The 14,495-nt window shown below is 39.7% G+C and overlaps 1 pseudogene; it reads right to left on the reverse strand.

Annotated features, from left to right (window-relative positions):
* Positions 1 to 324: 324 nt before the first annotated feature.
* LOC129547305 (3-oxoacyl-[acyl-carrier-protein] reductase pseudogene) lies at positions 325 to 13,161 on the reverse strand (annotated as a pseudogene).
* Positions 13,162 to 14,495: the final 1,334 nt, after the last annotated feature.

Consider the following 14,495-nt stretch of genomic DNA (forward strand, 5'->3'; position numbering starts at 1 on the left):
TAATATGAAACCAGAGCTGCAACTTGGTCACATGTTGATGGTGATAATGATCTGCATCTGCCCTGGGATTATAAATGGAACCTGGAACTGCCATCCTTGAATTCTCACCCATGCGCTGCCTGGGACCCTTTCCCAATTGGGACTCCAGATGTGCTGTGACACAAGACTTCCCAGCACTGTTTAAGTCTGGATGTTGCTCAAAATCCAATTTGGGATGTATTCTCTGCTCTATTTCTCTTTTCTTTTAATGTCAGTATGTTGAAAGTAAGCTAGATCATTCTCTAATAAATATCTGGAGTATTTTAAAAAATAAGTAAATAAAGGAAACACAGCTACATGGGCCACATCAAGGGAGTCTCCAAACCTCCCAAGAGGAATATTTTTCTTTAAATGTTTTCCTTTCAAGTCTTTTTGTCATATCCGTGTGAACAAATCCTGGTGCAACTACATTCACCCTAATTTTCTTTCTTGCTACTTCTTTAGCAAAAGCCAGTGAAAATCGGACTAATTCTCCTTTATTAACACTGTGCATAAACTGGCCAGTTTCCTCTGAAACCGATAATACTTCCTACATTCACAATGGACCTGCTCTGCTGTTTAATCATCGTCTTCATGGCAGCTCTACAGGTCAGCATGGAGCCCAGGAGGTTAGTATGAAGCAGAGATAGCATATTCTCAGCGTTTTTCCTTACTAAGAGTTTACCCCTTTTAATTCCAGCTGCATTTACCAAGAAATTAAGAAATTACCAAATTCTTCCCTCTGTTCCTTCAAATTTGTTTTGAACATCATGTTTTTAATGACTGCCTCAAAGCTCAATGCCAAATAAACTCCACCCAGGTCTCTAGCTGAAGCCTCTGAACACTTGGAGATTCCAGGCAACAATGGCCAGTCAGTAGTGGCTCTATGCCATCAAGCGGTCCACCGCCCTGTCGATACCCCTAGACCCTGTCCATCTGGAACAGAAAACCTTGGGCCCCAGGGCTAGATGGGGAGGCTACAAGGGCCAGCCCTTCCCAACCACCTCCCAGGTTTTTTTTTATGTGTTTCACATGGTATTAATGGACTGCCCAGGTGACTCAGTGATAAAGAATCTGCTCGCAAATGCAGGAGATACAGAAGACACAGGTTCAGTCCCTGGGTCAGGAAGATCCCCTGGAGGAGGAAATAGCAACCCACTCCAGTATTCTTGCCTGGGGGATCCTACCCAGAGAAGAGCCTGGCCAGCTGCAGTTCAGGGGGTCACTCAGGAGTCAACTAAGTGCTTTTTCCATCACCAAATCCTCCCAATTTTTTAAATTGAAGTATAGTTAATTTACAATGTTGTGTTCATTTCAGGTGTGCAGCACAATGATTCAGTGGGAATAGAATCTAAAAAACAGTGGATATATGTGCATGCATAACTGATTCGCTCTGCCATACAGCAGAAACTAACAGACCATTGCAAATAAACTATACTTCAATAAAAATTAATTTAAAGAAAGAATTCTTTGTATAAAGTTCTCTCAATCTAAATTTATTTCTCACTGGGTATGGGTTAGCAGTTGTGAGACTATTTTATATACATATGAAGGTTGAACACATAAGTAAATATAGTGTAAAAATGAGAGCCAAACTTTTGCTATCAAGGAAAGAATTTTCCAATAGAGGAAGCTAGAATGGAACCTGTTTGTTAGACCGAAATCAAAGATAGCAATGTGAATTGTTTTTGAGAGAGAGAAATCAAGCTCCGTCCACTGAGAGGGCCAGTAAGCAAGGCTATCCCACCAGCAATGAGCACAGCTAGTACCCAGATGTTGGTTTCTAAATTCCACCTACCAAAAAAAGGAAGCAAGACTTCTTAGAGAAGTGGTTGATTCCAGGGCTGGGGAAGGGAAAATATAACAATTTATGATGCCAGAAAAAAAGAAGTAGTTGAAAAAGATGGGGCATGTCAAAAAGAAACAGGAGCCAATCTGAAGGAGCTCGCAATGACAAAGCTGAAACAGTCTGAGCAACAAAATAAATAAAATATTGGATTATAATCCATGAAATAAAATAAATGGTCTCTTGGATAAGAGACCATAGTGATATAAACTATTGGCTAAATGAAAAACTGAGAAGAAGAGACAATTCTACCTTATGGAAGAATTCCAGTTAATAAATGTAGAAGGGGGACTTCTCTGGTGATCCAGTGGCTCCCAATGCAGGGGGCCCGTGTTCAATCCCCAGTTAGGGAACTAGATCCTGCATTTCGAAACTAAAAATTCTGCATGCAACAAAGACTTGTTGCAGCCAAATAAATAAATATAAATATTTTAAATTATTAACAAGTAAATGTAGAAGGAATGAGGGAAATAAAAAAATCATTTTTAGAACAAACACCACAGTAATAATTGTGTGTGAGATCCACTGATGGATGCCAACATTCATGGGCAGAAGTTCAAAGAGAAACAGAATTTTGCATAGTCTTAAATATATTCCTTCAGATATTTATTAATTACAAAGAGAAATATAGTAACTTTACAGTAAAGAAACCTTAACCAAGTGATCAAAGTTGACATTATCAGTAATAAGACATATCAGAGGACAGCATAGTATATTCCCTGATAGGATGAACTAAGAAAGGCACGTCATTTCTATACTATTCTTGCCAAAAATGCACAATCCCAATGTAATCATAAGAAAAACCAGAAAAGAAAAATCAGGAAAATATTTTTTAAAATATCAGACTGAGGCACATTCTACAAGAAACTGACAAGCACTTTTCTTAAGTGTCAAGGTTAAGACTGAGTAATTGTTACAAAAGAGAGGAGATTTAGAAAACACAAAGAACAAATGCAATCTGAGATATTGGACGGCATCCTGGAATAGAATAGAAAAAGAATATAGTGGAAGAGCTGGGAAATATAAATATATGATGTCTGTGGTTTAGCTAAGAGTGGTGCACCAACACTATTTTAGTTCTTTTTGGCTTGTTTTTTTTTTTTTTACTATTTTAGTTTTGAACATTGTACTGTGCTTACACAAGATGTTCTCATTAAGAGAATTCAGGTGAAGGGTGAACAAAACTGTAACATTTGCAACTTTCCTTTGCCTCTGGAAATATTTCAAAATTTACCATTTCTTTTTGTTTTAATTAATTTATCTATTTTTGGCTGTGCTGGTCTTCGTTAGTGCATGGGCTGTCTTCTCTAGTTGGGGTGAGCAGGGGCTATTCTTCATTGCAGTGCACAGGCTTCTCATTGTGGTGGCTTCTGTCGTTGCAAAACATGGGTTCTAGATGCTAGGGCTTCAATAATGAGTACTGTGACTTTTATCACCTTAGATTCACATAGTCTGTTCTTGAACATCACGTAAACGGAATCAAACAGTGTGTTTTCTTCTTAATTTAGTCAACCATATTTGAGATGCCTTCAAATTCCTGTCTTAAGACTCTAGACTTTTAAGCAGACCAGCCTCTGATCCCATTCAATTCACTCATTCAGTCAATGATTCAACAAGTATTTATTAATATTCTACTTGACCTCAGGTATTCTCTCAGGCACTGGGGACACGGTTTTGAATGTAACTGACCAAATCCTTCATTCTCACTGAGCTGATATGCTAGTGGGGAAAGCTGATTCTAGAAACACAAACAAATAACATAATATTTCAGAGAGTAATAATTACAATAAAGAAAATAATTAAGCTGGATAAGCCAATGGGGTAAGAAGCTGGTAATTTAGACAAATTTGTCAGGAAAGGACTGTCTGGACTGGTGATAATGGAACTGAAGCCTAACTAATATGAGGACACATCTGAATGTGTTCCCCCACCCAAATTCATATGTTGCCAAATGTGATGATATTGGTAGGTGGGATCTTTGGAGGTGATGTAGTCATGAGAGGATCACTAATCTCATGGATGGGATTAGTGTACTGATAAAGGATGTACTACAGGGAATTTTCTGGTGGTCTAGTGGCTAAGACTCCATGCTCCTAATGCAGGGAACCCAGGTTCAATCTCTAATCAGAGAACTAGATCCCACCTGCCCCAACTAAAGAGCCTGCATGTTTTAATGAAGACTGAAGGTCCCATGCTGCAACTAATACTCGGTGCAGCCAAATAAATAAATATCTTAAAAAAGAGAGAGAGAGATCTCAGAACTCCCTAGCCCTTTTCACCACTTGAAGACACAAGAAGTCTCAGACCTGGACAAGGGCTGCCACCTGACCATGCTAGCACCCTGATCTCAGACTTCCAGGCTTCAGAACTGTGAGCAAGTTTTTTTTCCTACTGTTTATAAACTACCCAGCCTGTGATGCTTTTGTGAAAGTAACCCACACAGACTAAGAGAGGGGCAAGCCACATCAATATAGGGAGAGGGAGAAGAGGGCGGGGAAACAGTAAGTGCAAAGGCCCTGAGGTGACATAAACTTGATACACTGAGAAAGAGCAAGAAGCAAGAGCAGAGGAGGCAGAGGAAGGAAAGATAAATGGCAGAAGTAGAACCTAAGCGTTTGAGAGGATCCAGATAATGGAAAACTCTCTGTGTTTCATTGTCTGAGGAGAAGCCTGGGGGAGAGCAGTTGTGGAGTGTGATATCAAGAGTTCTGTTTTGGATTTATTAAGCTTGATTACAGTCTGGAACTCAGGGGAGAGCTTGGAGTAGAGCGATAAATTTGGGACTCATCAGTATACCGGAGAAGGCAATGGCAAGCCACTCCAGTGCTGTTGCCTGGAAAGTCCCATGGATGGAGGAGCCTGGTAGGCTGCAGTCCGTGGGGTCGCTAAGGGTCGGACACGACTGAGTGACTTCACTTTCAGTTTTCACTTTCACACATTGGAGAAGGAAATGGCAACCCACTCCAGTGTTCTTGCCTGGAGAATCCCAGAGTTGAGGGAGCCTGGTGGGCTTCTGTCTATGGGGTCACACAGAGTCGGACACGACTGAAGTGACTTAGCAGCATCAGTATACGGTATTTACGGTCCTAAGGCTCAACTTGTGGATAAGAATCTGCCTGCCAATGAAGGGGTCACAGGGTTGATCCCTGGTCTGGAAAGATCCCACATGCCCTGGAGGAACTAAGCCCATGCACCACAACTACTGAGCCCGCGTGCTGCATTTACTGAAGGCTGGGCACCTGGAGCCCATGCTCCGCAATAAAAGAAGCCACCAGAATGCGACCCCAAGAAAGAGTAGTCCTCACTTGCCACAACTAGAGAAAGCCTGCTGGCAGAGATGAAGACTCAGGGCAGCCAACAATAAATAAATACAGTCGTCGGTCTGGAAGAGATAAACTAGGGAAAGAATACTAGAGAAAAGAGAATTGATTCAAGGACTGAGCTCCAACATTTGGAAGTCAGAGAGATGAGGGGGACACAATAAGGAGCAGTCACTGAGGTTGGAGGAGAACTGGAGGTCAAGCTCTGTAGGAATCCAAGGTAAGAAAGTGAATTAAGTAGGAGGGAACCTGTGTTCATTACGAAGGGAAATAACTGCACAATGAAAAATTCTGGAAGACCTTCACCTACTCTTAACCATATGTTCAAAGTTAACAACACCAATAATTGGTCAAATGATATCTGGTACTTCCTGAAATGATACACTAAGAACAAAACAAAGCCTCTGTGATTTTCCTGCCAAAGGTTCATAATATGAATTTAATCATGAAAAAATAAAGATCAAAATTAAGGGCCAGTATACAAAATGAATGACTAGTACTTGTCAAATTTGTCAATGGTTTCAAAGACAAATAAAAGTTGAAGGGGAATTCCCTAGTGGTCCAGTGGTTAGGATTCTGTGCCTGCAATGACAGGGGTCTGTCAGCTCAGTTAAAAAAAAATAGATTAAAAAAATTTAAGGTTGAGGAATAGTCTTTGGTTAAAAGAGATTCTTATTAGGTCTTCCACACTGGAAAAAAAAATGCTATAACAAATATTCTTTGGACAACTAGTAAAATCAAAACATTATCAGAAAATTAAATAATATTGTATCAATACTAAATTTTTCTATTTTGATAATATTACTACTAATGTAATAAAAAGTGTCCTTGTTCTTTGGAAATAAACACTGAACACTTTAGAGGTATAAGGGCACCTGGGCTACAATTTACTCTCAAATAATTCATAGAGAAATAGAGAAAAAGAGAGGCTTTGATGAGTGTAGCAAAATGTTATCAATTGGTGAATCAGAGGAAAATGTACATAAAAGTTCCTTGTACTATTCTTGAAGCTTTTCATTAAGTTTGGAATTACATATGTTTTTTAAAGTTCACAAGAGATTTCTGAGTAACTTAACTTCATCACAGAATAAAACTCAAGAATATTTACAGGAACACGAAAATATCCAGCACCTAACAAGGAAAAATTTGCATTAACTGACATCCAATCAAAAATTACCACGTAGAAACTATAAAACATTAGAGGAAAACAGAGGCAGAACATTGTATAACATAAATCACAGCAAGATTCTCTGTGATCTACCTCCTAGAGTAATGGAAGCAAAAATTACGAAATGAGACCTAATTAAAATTAAAAGCTTTTACATACCAAAGGAAACTGTAAACAAGGAGAAAACCCTCAGAATGGAAAAAAAAATCATAGCAAATGAAACAACTGACAAAGGATTAATCTCCAACATTTACAAGCAGCTCATGCAATACCAAAAAACAAACAACCCAACCAAAATATGGGCAGAACTCCTAACCACACATTTCTCCAAAGACCTACAGATGGTTAATAAATGCATGAGAAGATGCTCAACATCACTCATTATTAGAGAAATGCAAATCAAAACTATAATGAGCTATCATCTCACACCAGTTAGAATGGCCATCATCAAAAATTCTACAAACAATAAATGCTGGAGAGGTTGTGGAGAATCCTCTTGCACTGTTGGTGGGAATGCAAACTGACACACCACTATGGAGAACATTATAGAGAGTCCTTAAAAAACTAAGAATAAAACTACCATATGATCCAGCAATCCCACTACTGGGCATCTACCCTGCTCAGTTCAGTTCAGTCACTCAGTCGTGTCTGACTCTTTGCGACCCCATGAATCACAGCATGCCAGGCCTCCCTGTCCATCAGCAACTCCCAGAGTTCACTCAAACCCATGTCCATCAAGTCAGTGATGCCATACAGCCATCGTATTCTCTGTCATCCCCTTCTCCTCCTGCCCCCAATCCCTCCCAGCATCAGAGTCTTTTCCAGTGAGTAGCTCGTCGCATGAGGTGGCCAAAGTACTGCAGTTTCAGCTTCAGCATCAGTCCTTCCAATGAACACCCAGGACTGATCTCCTTTAGAATGGACTGGTTGGATCTCCTTGCAGTCCAAGGGACTCTCAAGAGTTCTCCAACATCACAGTTCAAAAGCATCAATTCTTTGGCGATCAGCTTTCTTCACAGTCCAGCTCTCACATCCATACATGACCACGGGAAAAACCATAGCCTTGACTAGACAGACCTTGGTTGGCAAAGTAATGTCTCTGCTTTTTAATATACTGTTTAGGTTGGTCATAACTTTCCTTCCAAGGAGTAAGCATCTTTTAATTTCATGGCTGCAATCAGCATCCACAGTGATTTTGGAGCCCAAAAAATAAAGTCTGACACTGTTTCCACTGTTTTCCCATCTATTTCCCACAAAGTGATGGGACCAGATGCCATGATCTTTGTTTTCTGAATGTTGAGCTTCAAGCCAATCTTTTTACTCTCCTCTTTCACTTTCATCAAGAGGCTTTTGAGTTCCTCTCCACTTTCTGCCATAAGGGTGGTGTCATCTGCATATCTGAGGTTATTGATATTTCTCCTGGCAATCTTGATTCCAGCCTGTGCTTCCTCCAGCCCAGCGTTCCTCATGATGTACTCTGCATATAAGTTAAATAAGCAGGGTGACAATATACAACCTTGACATACCCCTTTTCCTATTTGGAACCAGTCTGTTGTTCCATGTCCAGTTCTAACTGTTGCTTCCTGACCTGCATACAGGGTTCTCAAGAGGCAGGTCAGGTGGTCTGCTATTCCCATCTCTTTCAGAATTTTCCACAGTTTGTTGTGAATCTACCCTGAGGAAACCATAATTGAAAAAGACACATGGACCCCAAGGTTCACTGCAGCACTATTTACAAAATCTAGGACATGGAAGCAACCTAGATGTCCATCAATAGATGAATGGATAAAGAAGTTGTGGTACTTATTCACAATGGAACATTACTCAGCTATAAAAAGGAATGAGATTCTAATGAGCTAGACAAACCTAGAACCTATTATATACAAAGTGAAGTATGTCAGAAAGACAAATATCATATATTAACGCATAGGTATGGAATCTAGAAAGATGGCACGATGAACCTATCTGCAAGGCAGCAATGGAAACACAGACATCACCATGGCAAAACAGACAGCTAATGGGAATTGGCTCTATGACTCAGGGAGCTCAAACCAGTGCTCTGTGACAACCAAGCAGAGTGGGATGCAGGGGGACGTGGGAGGGAGGTTCAAGTGGGAGGGGACATAGATATACCTATGGCTGATTCATGTTGATGTATGGCAGAAACCAATACAATATTGTCATTATCCTTCAGTTAAAAATAAATTTAAAAACAAATTACCTGGCATACACAGGTGTGTAGAAGTTTTATCATGAAATGCAGGCCATGTACCAGGAACATTCCTGATGCTATTCGGTCATTTGTTTAACAAATCTTGAGTTCTGGGTCAGGCACTTCATTATGGGTTGGAATGTAAAGTATTACCTCCCTTCCACTCATAAAGAAAGTGAGGTACAAAGATATCCAGTATACAAAATGGATGGCTAGGGATTTGCCAAATCTGCCAATGGCTTCAAAAACAAATCAAAGGTTGAAGAGGAATTCCTTGGTGATCCAGTGATTAGGACTCCTCCCCTGTACTGACAAGGGTCTGTTAGCACAGCAAAAAATAAAAGTTAAATTTAAAAAATATTGAGGAACCGTCTTCAATTAAAAGAGACTCTCATCTGGTCTTCCAAACCAGAAAAAATTATTATAATGAACATTATTTGGACAACTACCAAAATGGAAATATTACCAGAAGATTAAATAATATCAATTCTAAACTTTTCTATTTTGATAATATTACTCTCAAGGTAATAAAAAGTGTCCTTCTTTGGAAACACTCATTGAATATTTTAGGGGTATAAGGACACCAAGGCTACAATTAATTCTCAAACAATTTATCTAATTCAGGGAAATAGAGAAAAAGAGAGACTCTGATAAAGGGTGGCAAAATGTTATCAATTGATGAGTCAGAGGAAAATGTGCATAAAAGTTTCTTGCATTATACTTGCAGCTTTTCATTAAGTTTGGAATTACATACTTTTCAAATATTCACAAAAGATTCCTAAGTAACTTAACTTCATCACAGAATAAAACTCAAGAATATTTATTGGAACACAAAAATATCCAGTACTGACAAGGTAAAATTTACAATGACTGACATCCAATCAAAAATTACCAGGCAGAAACCATAAAATTCTTAGATGAGAACATAGGCAGAACATTCTTGGACATAAATCACTCCAAGATCCTCTATGACCCACCTCCTAGAGTAATGGAAAAAAACAAAAATAAACAAATGGGTCCTTATTAAACTTAAAGGCTCTTTCACAACAAAGGAAACTATAAACAAGGTGAAAGGACAACCCTCAGAATGGGAAAAAATAATAGCAAATGAAACAACTGACAAAGGATTATCTCCAACATTTACAAGCAGTTCATGCAACTCAATACCCAAAAAACAAACAACCCAACCAAAAAGTAGGCAGAAGACCTAAACACACATTTCTCCAAAGACATACAGATGGTTAACAAATACATGAGAAGATGACCAATATCACTCATTATTAGAGAAATGAAAATCAAAACCACATTGAGCTACCATTTCACACTGGTCAGAATGGCCATCATCAAAAGTCTACAAACAATAAACGTTGGAGATAATGTAGAGAAAAGGGAATCTTCTTGCACTGTTGATGGAAATGCAAATTGATACAGCCACTATTGAAGACAGTGTGGAGAGTCCTCAGAAAATTAAGAATAAAGCTACCATATGACCCAGCAATCCCACTTACTGGGCATGCACCCTGATAATACCATAACTGAAAAGAAACGAACCACAATGTTCATTGTGGCACTATTTACAAGCGATAGGACATGGAAGCAACCTAGATGACCATCAACAGACAAATGGATAAAGAAGTGGTACATATTCACAATGGAATGTTACTTGGCTGTAAAAAAGGAATGCTTTTGAGTTTGTTCTAATGAGGTGGATGAACCTAGAGCCTATTATACGAAGTCAGAAAGACAAATATCATATATTAACGTGTCTATATGGAATCTAGAAAGATAATACCAATGAATCAACCTGCAGGGCAGCAACGGAGATGCAGACATAGAGAACAGACTTGTGGACACAGGGAGGGAAGGAGAGGTTGGGACCAATGGAGAGAGTGGCATGGAGACACATATATTACCACGTGTACGCTAGATGGCCAGTGGGAATGCGGTGTATGACTCAGGGAGCTCAGACCAGTGCTCTGTGACAACCTAGAAGGGTAGGATGGGGTGGGAGGTGGGAGGGTGGTTAAAGAGGGACAGGACATGTGTATACCTATGGCTGATTCATGTCGATGTATGACAGAAACCAACACAATATTGTAAAGCAATAATTCTCCAATTAAAACTAAATTTTTTTTTTTTTTAATTACCTGGCACACTTCAGTGTGTAGATTTATCATTAAATCCAGGCCATGCACCAGGAACATTCCTGATGTTATTCAGTCACTTGTTTAACAAATCTTGAGTTCTGGGTCAGGCACTTCATTATGGGCTGGAATGTAAGGTATTACCTCTATTCCACTCATAAAGAAAGTGAGTACAGAGACATTTGGTATAAAAAAAAGAGTGGCTGGGATTTGCCAAATTTGCCAATGGCTTCAAAAACAAGTAAAGGTTGAAGGGGAATTCCCTGGTGGTCCAGAATTTGGGACTTCTCCCCTGCACTGACACGGGTCTGTCAGCACAGCAAAAATAAATAAATTAATTAATTAATTTAAAAAAAAGGTTGAGGTACAGACTTCGATTAAAAGAGACTCTCATCTGGTCTTCTAAACCAGAAACAAATTATTAATAATGAACATCATTTGGACAACTAGTAAAATTGAAATATTATCAGAAGATTAAATAATATTGCAACAATACTAAAATTTCTATTTTGATACTACTACTATCACTGTAATAAAAAGTGTGTTTGTTCTTAAGAAATACATACTGAACACTTTAGAGGTAGAAGGGCACCTGGGATACAATTTATTCTCCATTCATAGAGAAATAGAGAAAAAGATTTTGATAAAGAGTGAAAAAATGTTAACAGTTGGTAAATCAGAGGAAATTGTACATAAAAGTTCCTTGTACTATTCTTGAAGTGTCTCGTTACGTTTGAAATTACATTTTTGTTAATGTTCACAAAAGATATCTAGGTAACTTAATTTCATCACAGAATAAAACTCAAGAATATTTATAGGAACACAAAAAAATCCATCACCCACAAGGCAAAATTTATGAAGACTGACATCCAATCAAAAATTACCAGGCATACATAAGTGTGTGGAAGATTTATCATGAAATGCAGGCCATGTACCAGGAACATTCCAGACCCTTTTCAGTCACTTGTTTAACACATCTTGAGTCCTGGGTCAGGCACTTCATTATGGGCTGGAATATAAAGCCCATTATCTCCATTTCACTCCTAAAGAAAGCGAGGTCCAGAAACATTCGGTAACTCATTCAATGTCACACAACTTTCAAGTTATAGAATCAGGATTTGAATCTGAATCTACTGACTGCAAAATCCATGCTCTTTCTCTGTGTCACACTGAAGGAGAAGCAAAAACTATAACTGAGTAACATAAAGCAATCTAGAGGACTTCCCGGGTGGTCCAGGGGTTAAGAATTCACCTGCAGTGCAGTCTCTGGTACAGGAAGAACCTTCACGCGGAGGGATGACTAGATCTGTTTGCCACAACTAACGAAGCCTGTGCTCTAGAGCCAGTGCTCAGCAACGAGAGAAGCCATCAAAAGGAGAAGCCCACGCGCTGCAATGAACAGCAGCCCCCCAGTTCCTGCGACTCGAGAAAGCCTGCTTGTAGCAGTGAAGCCCCAGCCCAGCCAAAAACAAGGAAATTAATTTTTTGGAAATAAAATAATCTAGAATGTAAGACCCTAATTTTTCCCATACAGAATCTTTCAGAATCAAATTGTACTCTTGTTTTTAAATATTTCCTTTTATAAATTGACTCTTTACAGATGAGCCACCAGGGAAGCCCTAAACCAGCATAGGCGGTCAAAACTTAGTAAATGTTCATGCAGGATTTGTATATTTTTTTAAACTGAACTATAGTTGATTTACAATATTGTATTAGTTTTGTTTTGTTTTAATTCTGGCCACACTGGGTCTTCAATGAAGAACTCAGGCTTTTTCTAGTTACAGCGTGCAGGGTCTTCTCTAGTTGTGGAGCACAGGTTCTAGAGCTTGCAGGCTCAGTAGTTGCGGCACTCCAGCTTAGTTGCTTCATAGCACGTGGGATCTTAGTTCCCTAACCAGGGATTGAACCCACATCCCCTGCATTGGAAAGCAGATTCTTCACCACTGGACCACCAGGGAAGTCCCTGTGTTAGTTTCTGGTGTACAGCAAAGTGATTCAGATATATATATATATATATTCAGATATATATATATATATATGTATGTATGTATGTATGTATTCTTTTGTAAAATGTTGTTGTTGTTCAGTTGCCGAGTCATGTCCTACTCTTTGCAACCTCATGGAAGGCAGCCCACCAGGCTTCCCCGTCCACTATCTCCCGCAGTTTGCTCAAATTCATGTCCATGGAGTCGGTGATGCTATATAACCCTCTCATCCTCTGCTGCCCTCTTCTTCTTCTGCCTTCAATCTTCAATTCTTTCTTTAAATAATTTTATTTATTTATTTATTTGCTGTGCTGGGTCTTCATGCTCTGCGGGCTTGTCTCTACGTCTGGTGAGCAGGGCTACTCTTCATTGTGATGCGTGGGCTTCTCATTGCGTCGGCTTCTTTTGTTGAGGCGCAGACTCTAGGCTCACGGGCTCAGCAGTGGTGGTTCCTGGGCTCTCGAGCATGGTCTCAGTATTTGTAGTACACAGACTTAGTAGCTCCAAGGTATGCGGGATCTTTCCAGATCAAACTCCTGTCTCCTGATTGGCAGGTGGATTCTTTACCACTGAGCCCTATATAAGTATATATATATATATATATATTCTTTTCATATTCTTTTCCATTATAGGTTATTACAAGGTATTGAACATAGTTCCCTATGCTGTACAACAGGACCTTATTATTTATCTATTTTATATGTAGTAGCTTGTATCTATTAATCCCAATTTGTATATTTCATCACATGTAAATTTTACCTCAAACAATTGTAAACTAGGAAAAAAATCCATCTGCCCACATCCACACAAAACACAATGCAATAAAGAGAAAGAAAGCCATCCAGCTAGTGACAAGGGTGGGATGCCCTGTCACCTTCAGGAAAAGCTGCACTTGGGAATTCCAAGGTGGTCCAGTGGCTAGGAATCTGCGCTTTCACTGCAGGGGCCACGGGTTCCATCACTGGTCAGGGAACTAAGATCCCACAAAAAAAAAAAGAAGAAGAAGGAAATGTTGCCCTTTCTCTGTCAGGAAAGCAAAGCTATATATGTGGCTCAGATTCTGGTAGGCAGGTGAGCATGCTGCTTTTTCTATGGGGTAAGAAATGAGACCATCAAAAGGGAGGAAAGGGTCTGGAGGTTTGGGAGGGCAAGGAATAATGTAAGTGTTGGGACTTCCCAAGTGGTTCAGTGGTTAAGAATCTGCCTGCTAATGCTGGGGATAAGAGTTTGATCCCTGCTCTGAGAAGATTCCATGTGATACAGAGTAACTAAGCCCCATTCAGCACAACTATTGAGCCCTGGTCGTGCCTACTCTCCAAAACAAGAGAAACCACGACAATGAAAAGCCTGGGAACTGCAACTAGAGAGTAACGCCGTGCCATGCCAAGTTGCTTCAGTCATGTCCAGCTGTTTGCGACCCTTGGACTGTAGCCTGCCAGGCTCCTCTGCCCATGGGATTCCCCAGTCAAGAATACTGGAGTGGGTTGCCATTTCCTTCTCCAGGGGTTCTTCCCGACTGCAGGGATCGAACCCGAAGAGAGTAACCCCTGCTTGCCACGACTAGAGAAAACCCAGGTGCAGAAACAAAGACCCAGAGCAGCCAAAAATAAAATGAATCCATTTAAAAATTTTTAAATGTCAGTGTTGGAAGTCAAGGAGAGGCCAGTTGGAGATCAGGAGAGTTCCGTTGCCCTTGGGTGTCTTTCAGTTTCTCACCTGACACCTTCACTTCCCAGCTGGGTTGGACTTTGCCCCCAAGAGGACATTAAATGATATCTGGGGTCACTTTTTATTTTTACAAC

The sequence above is a fragment of the Moschus berezovskii genome, chromosome 22, assembly GCF_049115385.1.
Source record: "Moschus berezovskii isolate FMDL1 chromosome 22, NW_MosBer_1.0, whole genome shotgun sequence".
Lineage (NCBI taxonomy): Eukaryota > Metazoa > Chordata > Mammalia > Artiodactyla > Moschidae > Moschus > Moschus berezovskii.